The sequence below is a fragment of the Diceros bicornis genome, chromosome 4 (assembly GCF_020826845.1).
Source record: "Diceros bicornis minor isolate mBicDic1 chromosome 4, mDicBic1.mat.cur, whole genome shotgun sequence".
NCBI lineage: Eukaryota > Metazoa > Chordata > Mammalia > Perissodactyla > Rhinocerotidae > Diceros > Diceros bicornis.
In genome coordinates this window covers 6579145-6597641 of record NC_080743.1, presented here as the reverse complement: position 1 = coordinate 6597641, position 18497 = coordinate 6579145, and the positions used below count along the sequence as shown (strand labels likewise).

Genomic DNA, 18497 nt, shown 5'->3' with positions numbered 1-18497 from the left:
ACCACTGATAGTGAAGGAGAAAAATCCCAAACCTCTTCTGTGAACCTGGAGGCTGGATGGATTGCTCAGGAGGGGAGGCTCTAAGGAAAACTGGAGGAGAATGTGATGGAGGAATGAGGGAAGAGAGAGGGGACTTGCCCTGTCCAGTTCCCAGCCTCTCCTCTGGAGACTGACACCCTCCTGTCCTCCACAGAGGCCCTGGCTTTTTTTCCTCCAGGTCTGGGTCGATTCTTTGGGACCTCACCCTTCCTCCCCTAGGATAATTTATTTTGTCCAGGACTTTCTCAATAATTCTATCTTGGAGAGACCCAAACCAGAAAGAGAGAGGAACCTCAGTCCTCTACCTAGCCCTCTCTCAAGTGGAACAGCATCACAGGACAAAATGGAGAACATGATGGTGACCTTATCTCTTGGGAAGAATGAAAAGAGCAGGAGGAGCAGGCAGAGAAAAGGGGAGGAGGGAAAAGACCAAGGATGGGAGGAGGGAGAGAAGGAAGGAGAACACTGGGCATTGGCTACCCAGTACTGGCATTGTCACTTTGCTGTGTTATTACAATCACTGCTCAGAACTGGGAGGTACTTTAAAATATACAGACGACATTTTTTTTAATAGAAAACTTAGATACATTGAAATCTGAAGAATTAGTAAACTCTAGGCTGCAATTTGCCACGCTGAAAATGTTTTCTACTCTATTGTCTACACTAAGGGTTGCCACACTTTTTCTCTAAAGAGGCAGATAAGTATTTTAGGCCTTGTGGGCCAGAAGATCTCCGTCACACTATTCAGCTCTACCATTGTAAAGCAAAAGCAGCCAAAGACAATAGATAAATGGATGGGTGTGGTTGTGTTCCAATAAAACTTTATGTACAAAACAGAGGGCCAGTGGTCTGGCCCTCTGGCCGTACTTTGCCAACTTTTGGTCTATGTAACACCTTTTTTCTTCTTTTTATAATTTTAAAAAAGATATATTTATAATATAAAAAAACACATTATTCATAGAAAAGCTATATGTTCACTATAAAAAAATTCATGCAGTATAAAAAAGCGTTGGCTACCTGAAATCCTACCACCCTGAGAAAATCACTGTTACCACTTTACAAACACCATTGCAGGTATATTCATACAGACACGTGCGTGTGCGCTCGCGCGCATGCTTTTTTATACATGAGTGGGAAATTCTATGCACGCTCTTCTCTAACCTGCTTTCTATATCCAAAAATATATTCAGGCGTCTTTTCATGTGAATATATTTAGATCTCCGTCTTTTCCCAGGGTGCTGTAGATGGAGGTACCGTATCTCCTCTGGTGGCCGCTTGGCCAGCTTGGGTTGATTTCCCCACTGACAGCGTCCACATCTCCACCTCCTAGTTGACCACTGGTTGAACCTCTCCAATGACGGGAAATTTGCTAACTTGTGAGCCCATGTATTTGACCTCTAGACAACAGTGTCTGGGGACTTCTGCACTCTAGAGCTAGAGGGCCAACCTCTGTAATAAGCCAGAAAGCTCATTTTGAGTTATTAATCAACTAACTTGAGTTAGTGCCTCAATTCGGGGTCACCCCCACCCAGCCTCTGAAGGCTTCCACCCATTTGAAGACGGAACTGTTGTCGAATTGCCTACTGATCTGTAGCCACAGTTCTGGCCAGAGCTCCTGCCTGTGGCAAAACACGCTTCAACAAGTTACTTGGGGATTTCCACGACTGTGGGTGCTTCTCCCTGGCCTACCTTCTGCATGGGAAGATGGCAGCCTCTGACTGAGCAGAAAAACCAGTTTGTGAAACACTTACCCAGGTAACCTATTCAAAAGGAGGTAGCTCTCCAGGACTTCCAGGGCAGGTTCAGGCAGTGTGGCCGTGCACAACAGGACAAGTAAAATCTGTAGGGAGCAAAGCTGACATCCCAGAACAATTGTTCTGAAGTCTGCGGAGACCTGATCACCACAGGCTGACTGATTCGCCTCCTTTTTTCATCTTTCTTCACCCATCTCTTTCTGACTAACGCTCTAGTTAGGGTGTTGTTATTGAATATTCGATAGAAATTCACAGAAGTAGAGCCTCACATATGAATTGCAATTAATTTTAAAAATCAGCTGTCCTGAGTTTAAAACCATTTCTCTTGCTTGCTTCATGAGGAATTACAGAGCAGAGAAAGCCATCTCTTTTTAAAAATGTAATTTCCATAGAATTGAGACTTTAGAGACCATTCTCTTATAATCCCCTTATTTTAAACACAAACAAAGGTCCAGTAAGGTTAAGTAATTGCCTCAAATTCACACAGCTTGTTAGTGGCAAAGCCAGGACTTAGTCTCAAAGGCCTTGTCTCATTATGCCTAATATTTTACTTCACTGCCCTGCCACTCTTTCATAGGCAACTGCTTTATTTTTATTGATTCATTTATTGATTGATTGATCTGTCTTGAGTGCCATTGGAGGGGTGGAAAATAGTTGAGCCAGAACATAAAAAGCGAAGGAAAAAGAGTTTAAAAGTAGTCTGGAGAAAAAAAAAGAGGAAATTGAATGGGCTCATAGTGTGAGGAAGGGAAAGTGCAACCAAGAGTGGCCCAAGGGCTACCTGGAGGACCCTGGGGCAGGCCCTCCTGGCTGGGCTGAGTATTCCTCTTATGTCTGACTGTAAGCCCTCGTGAGATCTCAGAGACAACCTGCCCAGAATGTGTACTGTGTAGCTTCTCCCAGATCCCCTGTTCAGGGCTGACACATCTATTCCGGGCTGCTGGGAGTATTGGGTCCTGACCACTCCCAGCCGTGTCCATCAGTGGGCACTGACCTCAGAGAACTGCTCACCTCTTCCCAGGTGTCCAAGGCTCACCTCTGCCCAGGAATGCAGGATGTGGAGATGCAAAGGCCCAGTCTCCTGCACTCAATTTGGTCCAACTCTGAAGAGCCACCCACCTGCAGTCCCCCCTAGGCTGTGGCTCAGCTGTGACCATGTGGAGAGGCAGCTTCTCCTCTGCCCAATCCTGCCAGCCTCATCCCCTTACAGGTGGATCTTTTTAACAACTCGCCAATAAACCTTCCTCATACAAGGTATGTTTCCAGGTAACTCAATCTAAGATACTGCCCAAATTCACACTCAGCGTCAGAACTGGGACTAGAACCAAGGTTTCCTGCCCTGTCATCTTATTAACCTAAACCATTCTCAACTGCTAAACCTCTTTCTGTGGCTGAAGCTCTTCACATACAACTTGACATAAACCCTCCCCTCCAAGAGGGGCCTCCCAACGTGCGGGCTGCTGACGACCGCTGTGTTAACAAGATGTACTTGGATGGGCTGGTTTTTACTTTAAGAGTTGTTATCTTAGCTTGAGATTCCCCAGAAGTGGACCCTGAGATGAGGACTCAAGGGAAGACGATTTATTATTAGCATCCAGGCCAACTTCACTGATGTGCAACCTGTAGAGTCACACACCTGTGCCTCACAGGGCCCCATGCTTGGCTTGATACTCTGCTGTTGCCATCTTGAAATTCTTAATAACTTGTGAACATTTTTTCATTTTGTATCAGGCCCTGCAAATCACATAGCTGGTCCTGATTAGGATGTGTTCCCAGGAAACACTGGCGGGGATTGGGAAGCAGGACCCAGAAGGGTAAGAAGGGCAAGCAAGAACGTGATATCAAGCAAAGTCCCATGGGGAGAGGAGAGAATTTGGCCCAAACTGGTAGGAAGTTCTATAGACAGTGAAGATCCACCCCAGAGTTGTCCCAACTGGGGGCAAAGGAACTGGAGCATTTATACCTCCGCACTCCTCAGTCATTGGTTAAAGGCTGGGGCAGGGGCTGAGGAACACTAATTCCCAGGCACTTCCAGCTGTCCTGTGTGCAGGCAAAGCGAATCCCGCAGCTGAGGATGGTGCTCTGACACGGAGAGGCAGGTGCTGGCGGTGGGAATGAAAGCACACCTGAACCCAGCGAGCACGAAGCTGGCAGAGGAGGGGCGAGGCTCTGGGGGAGCGGTGACAGCAGCTGCTGGAGTCGGGGGCGTGTACTTGAAGCTTTATCTCCACCCTGACAAACAAGAAAGCAGGTGCCCTGGGAGATGCAGGAAGACTGCTGAATGGTAAGATTTCTGCACATCTATCTTCTTTTTAAATAAGAGACTGATGCTTGCTTATCAAACCTATGATTTCATGGGTGGAATTACTAACAGCAAGGGTAATATATCTAAGAACAAATGTTATTATATATGTTAGAAATAACACAATAAATATATAATAAATATATGTAAGATATAACAAACGTGAGCCAATCAAAAATATAAATTAAAATATCATATAGGAGGTACAGTGTTATAAAGACGGAATGTGAATGACAGAAGTATGGATAGATCAGCAGAGTAGAAAGCACTGGATCCAGGGCCGGGGGTACAAACACCAAGTCTGGGGCCAGGCACCTCGGGTTTAAATTCTGGCTCTGCCACTTTTGGACTACATGGCTTAACCCCCCCCTCCCCCGGCCCTACCGCCCAGTGTTGTTAGGAAGACTGAAAGTTACTGTGTGTAACGCACTCAAAGCAACCCCTGCCATGAAGGACGTGCTGTTTGGGTGTCAGCTCTTATTATTCCTGCCCTGCCACTAACCAGACCAGTGCTTCTCAAACTAGCTGTGCTATTTTATTTTCGATCTGTCGCAGGCTGATGCTTTTATCCAATATGATAAATACAAAAGGGATAATGAGAAAAATGAAATAAAAGAAACATATAAAATACAAAGCCATATTTTTAGCTATCAGATTCAATAGGCAGAAAATTACTCGGGCAAATTGCTATAAAATTTTCTGCATGCTCGGGGCCAGCCCCGTGGTGTAGTGGTTAAGTTTGCGCGCTCAGCTTAGGTGGCCCAGGGTTCGCAGGTTCGGATCCCGGATGTGGACCTACTCATCAAGCCATGCTGTGGCAGCCTCCCATATGCAAAATGGAGGACGATGGGCACAGATGTTAGCTCAGGGCTGATCTTCCTCACCAAAAAAAAAAAAAAAGTTTCTACATCCTCATCTTCAATTCCTATGCTTATCCCATCACAGATGGGTAACAGTTCCCAGACAGTCACTGTTTTATGGCCCACACTTTGAACAGTAGTGATTTAGAAGAACTTCAATAAGCCACTTAAGTTCTTAGTGCCTTTGTTTCCAGGTTTTTGCAAGAGACAAATGAGATTATGTATATGAAAGCATTTACTAAACTAGACAGTGCCCCAGAAACGGGAGTTAGTGGTAAGGGTGTAGAAGTCGATTCTAGAGTCTTCGGCCAAAAGATACACAAACGTCAGCATAGGACCATCTCAGTACTATTGGCATCAGCTTTTCTGTTTAGGGTGTAGCCTTCGGACTGTCAGCATCTGTGAATCAGTTAAGCATTTCTTACGGCTGGACAGAGCAGGAAATAAAGTGCGCCCCTGGCAGGCTGTGGCTTGCACCCAACAACCACCACCAACCACAGGTTGCTAAGACCACCTGTGGCAAGCCATTCAACCCCAAAGGTCCTCTACCCGCAGCATCCCTTCTGCAGCCTGGTCAAATGATTTCACTGAGGATGACCCTCGAGTACGGGTCAGGAGGAAAGTAAGAGTGAAGACAATGTCCTCACTGCAGTCCTTGGCTCCAAGCTTCCCTGGGCTTCACTTCTCCTCAGTTGGTGAAACCCAACACACAGACATCCCTCACCAATACGTTTAGACTCCATTTCAAACATGGACTCTGCCCACACAGGTTCTAAGTGACCTACTTTGGCCTCATCTTCTCTTTTATCTCCACCCTGTCAAACAAGAAAGCAGATGCCTAGGAATATGCGGGCAGTTTGCTGAACGGTAAGATTCTGCACATCCATTTTCTGGACTCTTTCTGGACTCTTTGGGGGGGCGGGGGGGCTGTCTGATGCATCTTTGTAACTCCCTCATCACCTTTAGCACCATGCTTGGCACACAGCGGGTGTTAATGAATGTTCGTTGAATGGCTATACGTATGAACCGTTTGAAGTCTGAAGAAACAAGCGGCTCTTCAAACTACCGACCCTGAATCCATCCAGAAAAGACCAACCAAATCCAATTAATTCATTGCGCAGAACTCTGCCAGGTACTGGGCATTCGGAAACACAACTTTCACGGGGGAGAGAGGGCAGGGGAGCTCAGGATGGGCGGACGGACTTCAGATTCAACAATCCGCAGTTACAGCTCCACTTTCTGGGAAACAGAATCTCTTCGTGGCCCCAGGGCCCTTTAAATCTTACTGTGACTGTTTTCTTAAGAAATTCCTGGAGCAGAGCCTAACTTTTGTGTAGGGGGTTGGCAGCCAGCATTTTCGCGGCCCAGAGGACGCTTGGCATAAGGGTTGGCGAGGGGTTCGCACGCGAAGGAAACTTCCGAGGAGTCAGAGCGGCCCGTGGAGGGGCGTGAAGTGGGGGGCCCGCGAGTCCCTGAACCCCCCGGCCTCCGTGAATTCCGGGGAGGGAAGATGGGGACGGCTAAGGCGGCCAGACGTTTGAGGAGCTGCACAGCCCCCGACCTCTCCCCTCCGCCGGCCCGGACACGACACGGGCTCGGCGGCCGAACCGGGCAGGCCAGCGCGCCCGGGCGGGAGGGAGGGCCGGGGCCGAGGAAGGAGGCGGGGGCCGCCCCGCCCGTCGGGCTTGCGCCCCGCCCACCCCGAGCGAGGCGGAGCCGGCGCCCGGAGGAGAGGAGGCGGAGGGCAGCGGGAGCCGTCTCCAGGAGCCCTTAGAGACCGAGTCCCGGCGGCGGCGGGGGCAGCGCAGCGCAGGCGGGTGAGCGGCGGGCGCGGCGGCGGGGACGGGCCCCGCGGGGACGGGCGCAGCGCGGGCGGCGGCGGCCAGCTGGGTGCCGCCTCCGAGTTCCCGGGCTGGGAAGCGCGATGGAGGAAGGGAGCGGAGGAAGGAAGGAAGGAGGGAAGCGTCCCGGAGGGCGGGGACTGCTCGGAGCCCTGGGCGCCGGAGGAGGGGTGGGGGAGGGAGTGCCTGGGACGCCGAGCCCGGGCACGGACGGCGCGCTGGCCTCGACGGCCGGGCGGGCGGCCGGCCGGGGGCGCGGGAAGCGGGGCCCTTCGGGGCCGGGCTGGGGCCGCGGGCCCGGGCTGGGGCGGAGGCGGCAGCCGGAGGACGGTCTCCGCCCCGATGCCTCCCCGTCGGCCCGCGGCCGTGCGCCCGGCTGGGTGGGGAGGCTCCGGTGCGCCCAGCCCTTGCTCGCGGCGGTGCCAACTTTTGGGAGAGGGCGGGCATCTGGGGGCGACCGGGCGCCACGCCCCTCTCCCCTGCTTTCTGCCGCCCTTCCTCGGGACCAGCCGGCGGTGCGCAGCCCTGGAGGGCGCGGCGCTGGGGTCTAGCGGGGACATAGCGGGCACGGAGAGGGGACCCCGGACCGCTCCTCCTGGGGACCCCGGCAGCGAGTGATCCCGAGGCGGTATTGCAGGTGGCGTGGGGAGGTCAGGACTCAGACGTGAGTCTTGCCTGAATTTTTGTAAAGGATTGCTAGACACTTGCTGCGTGGATGGGGGTGACTTCCTTTTTATTATTATTTTTTTAAAGTTTAACTAGGGCATATCAGTTAAAGCTAATTTTAAAACGCTCTGACTGATGTCTCCCGACACTCACTTACCCCTCGCCTGGTGTCTGTATCTTGTAAACTTGACTTACACCATTCATAACTTTCGACAAGGAACTCGGGCTTCTCGTTAAATCTCCGCCGTGGAGCGAAACTTGGGACAGCTGAAATCGGAGTGGAGGAACTGTGGAGGCCTGTCATCTTGGGGTCACCCGTGTCCGGGCGTGGTTGTATACAAACAGGAGCCTGGAGAAGGAAATGGCCAAAAACCGGGGAGAAGGGAGGTCCCCTGCGCCCACGTGTCAGGGCAGTTGCATGGCTGCTGCGAGGGGAAGCGGCCCGGGAGGGAGTGTATTAGACCTCGTGGCGCTGGACCAGCCTCACAGGATTAGCTTCCTTCCCATCAGTTACTTCCTCTCCCCCCTGCTGTCTTTGCGGACACTGTTTATATTTCCTGGGGCTGTTGTAGCTTCCTCCGAATAGATTGTCTATAATGAATCTTCTGGATGTTGTCAGAGGCAGGGTCGGTGTCTGTGTGCTCTCTGCTCTGGAAGCGGAGTTTGGATGTGTTTTTAAAGCGCTGGTCCCCACGCTGCGCCTTCGCTGGCTCCTCGGCCAGGCGTGAATTATGGCAGGATGGTGGCCCTCACCTCGGAGAACCAGGAAGGCAGGCAGCGCTGGGCTCGACTGTTGCCAAAACAATCACATTCAAGTAAGGAGCCGTTCTGTTTTTCTTCAAAAACCAAATTGTATGTATTAGCAAGCCCCTTTTTCAATAAACAAACATAGGATTCACACACAGTTTTTAAAAGTAATCAAACTGTTTTACAGAGACTTTGGTGATAAAAGGACTTAAATGTTTTTCCCTTCTTTGCCTTCCCTAACAGTTAACCAGCACCATAAAACCCTGCTTTCAGTCCAAAAAATGCCCAACAGTCCAACCACTGGGCCTTTAGACCTTATGAAAAATGCAGTCGTGTTTTTACTGTGTTTAACCCAGGTAATTGACTAGGTATTGAGCCCCATCACATTTAGATTTGTGTAGAAATACATAAAAATGTGAATCTCTGTTTCACAAGAGACTGAAAAGATTAATATTATAAAAACTTTCTGTGTCGCAAGCTCCAGTGTCATTGGAAAGACTGACTCTCTAACAACGAGGATGGCGGTCTGGGGCTGGTGTTGTCACTTGTTAAAGGGTGTGGGTGGTTTGTCAGGTGGTGAGGGCAAAGAGCTTCATAGTTAAAACACTGGAAGAAATGGTTAGCTGATACCTGGTCAGTTTTGTTTTTTTATGTTTTTATTCTCAGAGAAAAAAAATGTTTCAAATTTAGAATTATGTCATTTATTGTGTTGGATTTGTATTGTGCGTGTTGTTTTTGTTTTAAGTTTTATATATCAGTTAAGCTTAATCTAGAGAGCTAAGTTGTGGGAAGTCAAATAACATTTTTCTGAGGCTTGGTTTGGAAGAGAAGAGTTTGGTGTCAGACAGACCTAGATGGGAATATTAGTTACTTAACCTTTTTCAGTCTGATTTGTAAAATGGGGATTATAGTGCTTTCTCCCTCTAGGGTTTTTACGAAAGTATATGAAACAATCTTTGGAGAACACTTTGCTAACCCACAATTTTCAAAATTTTTAGATATTTTACTTATCTAGCTTACTCTAGCAGCAGGCCATGGATAAATGACAAGATGGCTGCTTGAACTTTCTGGAATTGCTAGGTAGCACAATTTTAAATTCCATAGCAGTTACCTGATTTTATAGATAACTGGATAGATAGAGCTAGAGATATTATATAGATATATGTTAATATTTGTGTACATTTGTGTGTCATGTTTCAACCACAGAGGTATGAAAATTACGGTTAGTGGGTTAAACAGTTTTAGAGCTGAAGTTACAGTCATATAATATTTTTAGAGCCAGGCAGTCAGAAACAGTTCATGAATCATCTTTAAATTTAAAGAGAATTTACATTTCAGAGAGTCATGTTTATTAGCCCTGGGTAGGAAATTAAACGAGAAACAGAAGTATTTGTCTTTAATCAAGTGTGATTTTTAATTAAAGTATGAAAAAATGTAACCCCAGGGTATCCAGGTATTTACTTTTTCATAGACTGATGTCCAGTGCCGACAGAGAAGCTGAAAGAAGTTGAGGACTGACCGGGAGCATTTCGTAAACGTTCTGTGAAAGTGTTGTGACTGTGGATTTTTGTGGGAATGGGTGTTCAGTTAATTCAGGGAATCTGCTCATCACGTCATTGAATCATTTGCAAAATTTAAAAAATGCTTCCATCTTTAAAACAAACCCTTCTGAGCGCCTGTTGTTTTTTCTTACTGCACTTCAGGTGCATAGGATTGGACTGATCAGAATCATAGCTCGAGGGCCGGCCCGGTGGCATAGTGGTTAAGTTCTCGAGCTCCGCTTGGGTGGCCTGGGGTTCGCCGGTTCTGATCCCTGGCGCTGACCTACGCACTGCTTATCAAGCCATGCTGTGGTGGCGTCCCACATATAAAGTAGAGGAAGGTGGACACAGATGTTAGCCCAGGGCCAGTCTTCCTCAGCAAAAGGAGGAGGATTGGCAACAGATGTTAGTTCAGGGGTAACCTTCCTCACCAAAAAAAAAGAAAGAATTGTAGCTCGTGCCACAGGAGACTTTTCTCATTTTGCTGATTGTTCCACAGGGAGGCAGAGATGGCACTTTATAATATTTTTAAATAACTGTTAAGGGTAGAGTATTATTATGAATCGTTTCACGCCTATGACATTATACTCTGAAGCAGTGGAGGACTGGATTGAATAAATTATTGATTCTTTTCACTCTTAGAACATCATAGCATAGTGATGGATCCCTGGCTCATGCTTCTAGGTAGAGTGTGGGCTAGTTACTTAATATCTGTGCCTCAATGAGGTGTTGTGAGGAATAAGGGAGTTAATCTATCTAAAGCATGTAGAACAGTGCCGGACACTTAGTCCATGCTCAGTAAATATTAACGTGAAATTATCACTTAAATTTTCTCTTCCTAAATGTTATATAATGAACATGTATTATTTTTGTAACAGGAAAACAACTATACAAAATTTTAATGTTTCCCAAAAATCTAAAAAAGCCCAGTAATTTAAGAAGTCCTGCCAAGCAGTGCTTACGAAGCAAGAGAATAGAATGAGGCAATTGTCATTGCATCTTTTAAATGTGAAATGAATCTCAGTGTTAATTTGTTCAGCAAATTAATTCCAGATCCCAGTCCCATTTTACTTGCTTATGAGAACCTTTGTAAAGATCTGTAATTCATGAAGTCTGTGTTGTGATGGGTTCAGTAGGGGAAGGGCAGTGGGCACAGTTACAGTGCATTATTACAATTACACCTAGGTTTAAAAAAAGTAGAACTGTGCATAGAAAAGAAAGTCTCGAAGAACGTACAGACAGATGGACGGTGGGATTATGGTGCTCTCCCCCACCCATTTCCCGGTGAGTGTGTGTATATAATAAAAATAATCCCTGTGTGTAACAGTTAACAAAAACTCTGATTTATTAGCTATAAATAGCAGGATTTTGTTGTTTTAGAAAAAACACCAGCTTGCATAGCAGTTGAAGGTCCTCAAGTTAAATGTCAGAATCCTCATAGTGAGAATTGTTTAGAAGTAAAAGAGAGGCCCTTTCAGATGTTCGTAGGTTTAGCTTCCTAAGAGATGGTTTTTTTCCCAGTAATTTTATTGAGATCATAATGTTTACAACATTGTCTAATTTTGGATGTACATTATTGTTTATCAGTGTCTGGATAGACTTCATCGTGGTCACCCCCAGTAGTCTGATTATTGTCCGTCACCGTACATGTGTGCCCCTTTACCCCTTTCACCCACCCCCAACCCCCTTCCCTCTGGTAATCACTAATCTGTCCTCTTTATCCATGTATTTGTTATCTTCCACATATTAGTGAAATCATGCGGTATTTCTCTTTCTTTGCCTGGCTTATTTCGCTTACATCGTACCCTCAAGGTCCATCCATGTTGTTGCAAATGGGACGATTTTGTCTTTTTTTATGGCTGAGTAGTATTCCATTGTGGGTATGTGTGTGTATAAATATATATATATATATATATATATATATATATATATATATATATATCACATCTTCTTTATCCTTTCATCCATAGAAGGGCACTTGGGTTGCTTCCACGTCTTGGCTATTGTGAATAATGCTGCAGTGAATAAATCTCTTTGGATCACTGATTTCAAGTTCTTTGAATAAATACCCAGTAATGGGATAGCTGGATCATATGGTATTTCTTTTTTAATTTTTTGAGAAGTCTCCATACTGTTTTCCATAGAGGCTACACCAGTTTGCATTCCCACCAGTAGTGCATGAGGATTCCTTTTTCTCCACATCCTCTCCAACATTTGTTGTTTTTTGTCTTGGTAATTATAGCTATTCTAACGAATGTAAGGTGATATCTCATTGTAGTTTTGATTTGCATTTCCTTGATGATTACTGATGTTAAGAGATTTTTGAAATTAGATTCTGCACATAGACCAAGTCCACCAGCCTTGACTCTGTAGAAGTTGTCCCTTCCCAGATCCAGGCTCTGCATTGACGAGCTGTGTGCATACAGCACCCTTAGCGTGTCAGATGCCTCCAAGACAGCCATGAGGAAGACATAGTGCACTTAGTTGAACAAGAAGTTTTGATAGATAAAAATACTTAGCAGAAGTGTGTGGTTCCGTTCATTGAGCTGTTCTGCACCCTGGGCCAGGTCTAAGCCATTTACATATACAATCTTGCTCAGTCCTTACAACAGCCCAGAGGAGGAGGCTGAGGCTCCCTCAGTGGCAAGACCATCGTTTGACCGAGAAGTGTTCCCACTCCACGTCCCATGCTCCCAGCACTCAGCTAAGAGCTGCAGTGGAGGAGGGTCCAGCTAAATGTGGGGGAGGGGAACTTGATGGAGGAAGTCCCTTGAGAAGCTGTTGATCAAACCGAGAGCAACGTGAGGAGAGGGCTCCTTTCCGAGCTGAGAGGACACCCCTGAGAATTACCGGTGCCTTCCCTCGGGCTCGCCTCTCTTCAGCCACAGAAGTCGAGGCTTCCAAAATTGCCTCAGAGCCCCAGCAGGGCTCTGCGAACTCGACCTCTCCTGTCCCTGGACTCCCAAAGAGGGCCCGGAGAGTACAGACCAAGGCACTGGCCTGCCAGGTCCTGTTCCAGAACCAGCTCCTACCACCAGGTCCTATCCTCCCCACTGTCCTCCCTCAGGGATGAGGGGAGAGTGGTGAGCAGGTGGCTTGGATTCAGGGCAGAGAGTGGAGCTGATGTGACTGAAGGTTACTTCTAGCTGGGTTGTTCTTTTATTGCCGAGTCTCTTGAAAATCATTTCTGGTGTCACTTACGTGTTTGGTTTATCCTGTCAGGCTTTATTGGGTGTTGTAAAAGTGCTTAGCTGAGAGTGTCTGGTTGCCATCCTCTGACAAGAAGGGTTTTTGTCTTCTTTTAATGGGTCTGCATTGCAGAGGATTACTGTATAATAAAAGCCGGGGTGTTTCAGACTGTTAAGACTTGCGATACTTGTAACTCTGCTGGAGAATTAGTAGCTAAAAGAAGAATTTCTTTTAGTTCTGCTTTAGTGAATCAGTTGCTAAGAATCTTTTGTAATTTTTCACACTCGTTGATGGTAAGCAAGCAGGTGGTGACTTTGGGGCCAGAGGGTCGTGAGGCCTCATGTTCCCTGTGCTCTCTTGCAGAATAGACTACCGTTCCCCTGTGGTCAATGTCACATAATTGACAGAGGATCCCCTTTGGTTGATGAGAGAAGCGTAGGTTCTGGTTGAGCTTGGGTTGGCGTCATCACAGATGCTCACTGGAGTGGGCTCTGAATCAGTTGTCATCTCTGCACTTGGATTCCACATATAGAGAGTTGCCTTCATTTCCAATGGCTGTGTGCAAACCTGCATGAGCCCATTGGGGGTGGAATCTTAACTTGACTGATGTAGAATAATCAGGCTTTTGTTTAGCTGCAGATGCAGCCAGCCAAGATGTCCCTGAGCACTGGACGTTAAACCCTCAGCCCCCACTGGGACCCTTTGCCTAAGACCCCAAGCTTGCAGTGACCTCACGTTGTGTCTGCTTTTCGGGGAGAAATTATTGCAGAGGAGCCACAGAGTGTAGCTCTCAACATGAGCTCAGTATATCTAAGGATGGAAAGAGGAATCAAACTCCAAAAGCTGCCCGGACTTTATTGAGGCTTAGTGAGGACTTTATTGATATAAAACCGTCACACCAGGTTTATTCAACCAGAATCTCGGGCAGATTGGAAAAGTGTTGAAACGAGCAGACTTGGTGCCTGTCCTGTACCTAGACTACTGAAACCCTGTGAGTTATCAGACCGTGGGCCTCACATGGGTGGATAAGGCCATGACTGTCTCCTCACGCTTGTCAGGGGAAGGTTGGATGTCTGGCCAAGAAGCGGAAAGATCGGACTGTGGTTTCTTGACAGGCTGCCTTGAACTCTGGTACAGATTGTTCACTGCACAAGAAGATCTCTCCAAGGAAACAAGTGAGAACTCAAATCTGCTCAAAAAACCATGGTCCTGGGCTAGAACTGCCTGTGCGGAAGGAAGGGGCGCTTCTCTCTGACGCCATCAGGCGGGCAAGGCTGGGTCCACTTGGGCAAGGCTTGCCTTTTTCTGACTCACACGAAGGCATGACGTGGCCGGCAGCAGCTCTGTGTCTCGAGGCCCCGTCAGTCACAGTAACCCTCTAAATGCTGCTAGCCGCAGACTGTGGCACGTAGTAGGCGCCTGACAAGTGCCGGTGGGGTGAAGGACTGAAACCATGTTCTCTGCAGTGTGTGCCAGCAGGGCACACGAGCCAGGGTTCTTTTTTAATCAAAAAAGTAAGATTGATTGTGTCTGCTAGGAAACACACATTCAGAGGTGCCTCTTCCCTGTGATAGGCTTCTTCCTCCTCAGGTCATCGTTTCTTAAGGGGCCGGTAAAGACAGGCACTTGCGGTGTTGTGGGTGTTGTTAGTTCAACACCAACAACATCTCAGTATTGCCTGATCCGTGCCGGGGGTCCCTGCTCCCCTTTTGTAGAGCCCCTGGTGAGGGGAATGCAGTGGTGCCTCCTGGGAATGTGCAGAGGCTTTCATGTTATTTATTCATTGGCTGTGGGCCCTCCCCTGGGGACAGGATGCAAAGACCAGTGGCTGCAGGAGCCTTTGGAACTCACCTGTGAGCCTCTTGTGTAAAAGACTTTTCTAGTTTAGGGTAAGAAGTGGGAGCCTTGTTGCCAAACCTACCAAAACCTAAGGGAGTTTGTCTGTGTCCCCCTCAGTGCCAGCTGGCACTTCTTACATGCTTTCTCTTTTACACTGATCCTTTAGTTAATTTAGTTAATCCTGAGCCAACTCTCAGAATTAACTTCCTCTTCCTGGCTCCTCTGCTGAGAGGCAGTCCACATGGCAGGTAAGATCGGCCATGTCGAGCGGATCAAACTGGAGGCAGTCGCTCTAAAGAGAAAGGTGCTGCCTGCGTACCACCTTGGTGCTCTGCTGCTTTAGGGAGAGACCACACCTGGTGAGAACAGCCCACAGGCGCAGAAACGTGACCGCCTTAAATGCAGACTTAGGCAAACTCGGGTGCCCAAAAGAGCAGAGGATAATAATTCCTGACAAAGATTTCTGTACAGAATTTCTTTAGATAGCAAACTTGCCTGTTGCATTTTCAGTATGATTTGATTTTACAAAATTCCGGGAGTCTCAACTTTTCAGGAATATCTCTCCGTTGAATTAACCAGAATATTCCGGCACATGCTTTGCCCTCTTTTTTAACAAATATTTGATGAGCAGCATGCTTCAGCCATTACTTTCCAAATCCGGAAAGCAAATAAATGCCCCTGGCATGCTGCCTGGGAGGTAATCCTAGCCTTTTTGTCTTTCCTCCCAGTCACCTACAGTTCTCTCACTTCCTTCTGGCTGTAACAAATGTGGGGGGCGCAGGGACACCCACACCCAGCAGGGGATATAAAACAGGGCAGAGATCAACCCTCCACTCTCGCTGTGCTCACCTGAACTCTGGATTTATTGATGTCGACGTGAGCACCCACCTGCCTCAGCCCAGGCTTCCCAGACCCTTCTGAGCCGAACTCCTCCTTAGTTTTGTGTCTTCCAAGCTGGTCTTGTCCTGTTTTTCATACCCCTGCGAAAAATGGCTTATACATTCTCTTCGTTTTTAAAAATTGGTCATGTATTTATATGGTCCAAGAAAACCTCACAGCCGTATGTAAAAAGATAAACACTGAGAACTCTTGCTCCCATCCCGTCCCCATCCAAGCCTTTCCCACACTTGCTACAGGTTGCAACTTGAAATACAAGCACACTAGAATGTATATTCTTATTCTTCCCCCTTCTGTCACAAAAGATGGTAATTTATATACTGTTCTTTACCTTGCTTCTAAAGTGAGCAGTGCGTCCCCGAGATCTCTCTCCCTCCCTCTCTAACAGCATGATGGTTGTCCACTGTGTGGACGTACTGTAGTGTGTTGGACCAACCCCCTAGCGCTGGACCTTTGGCTTGCTTCCATCTATCGCTGTTACAAACAATGCTGGGCAAGTCAAGGTGCAATAAGTTGTTTTGCTTTCGTGCAGGTGTTCCTAAAGCATTGGTTCCCAGAAGTGGGCCTGCTGAATCACGGGGCCCAGTAATCCCCCCGGAAGGGCTGACTCATTTTGCCCTCTCCCCGGCAATGTGCTGGACGGCCAGTTCCCCACGGCCCCGCCAGCGAGAAGTGTGTCGGCTCTTTTTATTTTTGCTCATCTCGTTGGTGAGAAATGGTAACTTGGAGTCCTTTAAATTTTTCGAGTTATGAGTGAGATGGAGGTTTGGGGCCCTTTGTACGTCTCTTCCTGTGCTCTGTCGTGGCCTGTCGATCTTGCTGTGGACATTTGTTGACTGTTCCCCCTGAAGCAAGCCTCTGCCTCCATCGCTGTCAAAACCTCTTCAATACAGACTTAAGAACGTGATGGCTCCTTTGGGCCTGAGGGTGGAGTGGGCTGCCAAACTGCCAGTGCGGGATGGAGAGCAGTGGAAAGCAGAGTTTTATGCCAGTTGCTAATGTCTGATTTGTAAATAGTTTTCGGCTAACGGTATTATTAAACTGGGGCTTCTCCAAAACCATTATGAGCATGAACTTCTAGTCTAGAATTTCTCCCTCTCAAAAAAACAAGAGAGATTGAGAATATGTAAATTCCAATGGCATTTCCTGCAAAATCTCTTAAGAAATCTAGAGTTTTCCATTTACATGCCTCTCCTGAAAGGTTACACACGCCGTATCTTTTGTTCGTCTGCTGAATCAGGCTCCTGTTCTCCCTTTGGTTTCACTGTCAGAGACCTGTCCACTCTGTTTCCAAGGTGAGAGAGAAGAGACAAGGGAAAGGACAGCGTCGGAGGGCGGCCAGGGTTGAGGATTCCACGAAGGGCATGGTGTTGGAGTGGCACAGAATCCTCTTTCTTTTTGAGGTGATCTTTCAGTCAGCTCTTGGGATGCTATCTTAACATAAACTAATCTTCGTCTTTTTAAAAGTGAAGTCCACCAAGAGAGAGAAATTATAGTTTAGTGAAAAGATGACTGTGGTTTCTTTGGTTTGCTTTTAGAAATTCATATGAGGGAGTCCTGTTTAAACTTAGCCTACATCTCCATCAAAAAAACAACAAAAAAAGCCACAAACAAACCCAGAAAACCCCACAGCAACAACATACTCTCCTCAGAATCCTACATGTAGTAGCAGCCCATGAAGGCTCCAAAAAGGAGGATCTATCTTCCAGGCCCAACGCGCTCTCTTTTAAGCTCCTGAGTCTGTGGGTCGTTCCTTTTGTGAGGCTGGTGTCAGCTCTCTGGTGCTTTGTTTTTCGTCCAGCATTTCTCTCTTTCTGTCGCTGTCGTGTTGATCTCCCCACTGTAGTGCCAGCTCCCTACACACAGGCCCCTGTTCCATCCCCAGGACCTAGGAGAGTACATAGCACCTTGGGGTACTCCGTCGATAGTGGAGGAATGAACGTTCCTGAGGGTGGGTACCCTCTGGACCCCGCTGGGTCTTTGTGGTCATCTGTGTTAGGGATCCCCTGTCAGACACGGGCCTGGGGCGGTCCTGGTAGCCATTCCTTGGCCTCTTGGCAGGATTTTCCGGCCTGCATGCTCTCTGACTGCCCATGGCGGTTTAGAGCTCGAGCTTGCAGTCTGAGTCACGTGGGCAAGTCACCTGACCTCTCAGAGCCTCCATTTGCAAAACAGAGATAACAACACCAGATTTCAACAAATCTAAGATGCCATCAATTACGAGATGTGCCATTATTCTGTGTGCGACTAAGAGAAAAATGCTGCCAGTGCAACTATAACCCACATCAACCCTAAGAGTGTATTAGTTTTCTGTGGCTGCCATAACAGATTACCACATATTTAGAAGCTTAAAACAACACACGTGTATTATCTCACGGTTCTGTAGGTCAAGTCAGTGTGGGCTTGGCTGGTTTCTCTGCTCTGGGTTTTACAAGTCTGAAATCTTATTAAGAGGCTCTGGGCGGGCCGGCCCTGTGGCTTAGTGGTTAAGTGCGTGCGCTCCGCTGCTGGTGGCCCGGGTTCGGATCCCGGGCGCGCACCAACGCACTGCTTCTCCGGCCATAGCTGAGGCCAAGTCCCACATACGGCAACTAGAAGGATGTGCAGCTGTGACATACAACTATCTACTGGGGCTTTGGGGGAAAAAAGTAAATAAATAAATAAAATAAAAATTAAAAAAAGCTCTGGGAAGAACCCATTTGCAAGGTCATTCAAGGGATTGGTAGAATCCAGTTCCTTGCAGTTGTGGGATGGAGGTCCCTGTTTCCTTGCTGGCTGTCATCTGGGGGCCACCCTTAGCTCTCAGAGACTCTCTCTGGTCC

At 47.6% G+C, this 18497-nt stretch overlaps 1 protein-coding gene across 1 annotated transcript in view; it reads left to right on the top strand.

Annotated features, from left to right (window-relative positions):
* Positions 1 to 6733: 6733 nt before the first annotated feature.
* Positions 6734 to 18497, top strand: part of GNG12 (G protein subunit gamma 12) — a 115824-nt gene continuing 104060 nt past the window's right edge. The window contains exon 1 of the mRNA XM_058538268.1: positions 6734 to 6772. The gene's annotated coding sequence lies outside the window, so the exon portion shown is untranslated. The remainder of the gene's footprint in view (positions 6773 to 18497) is intronic.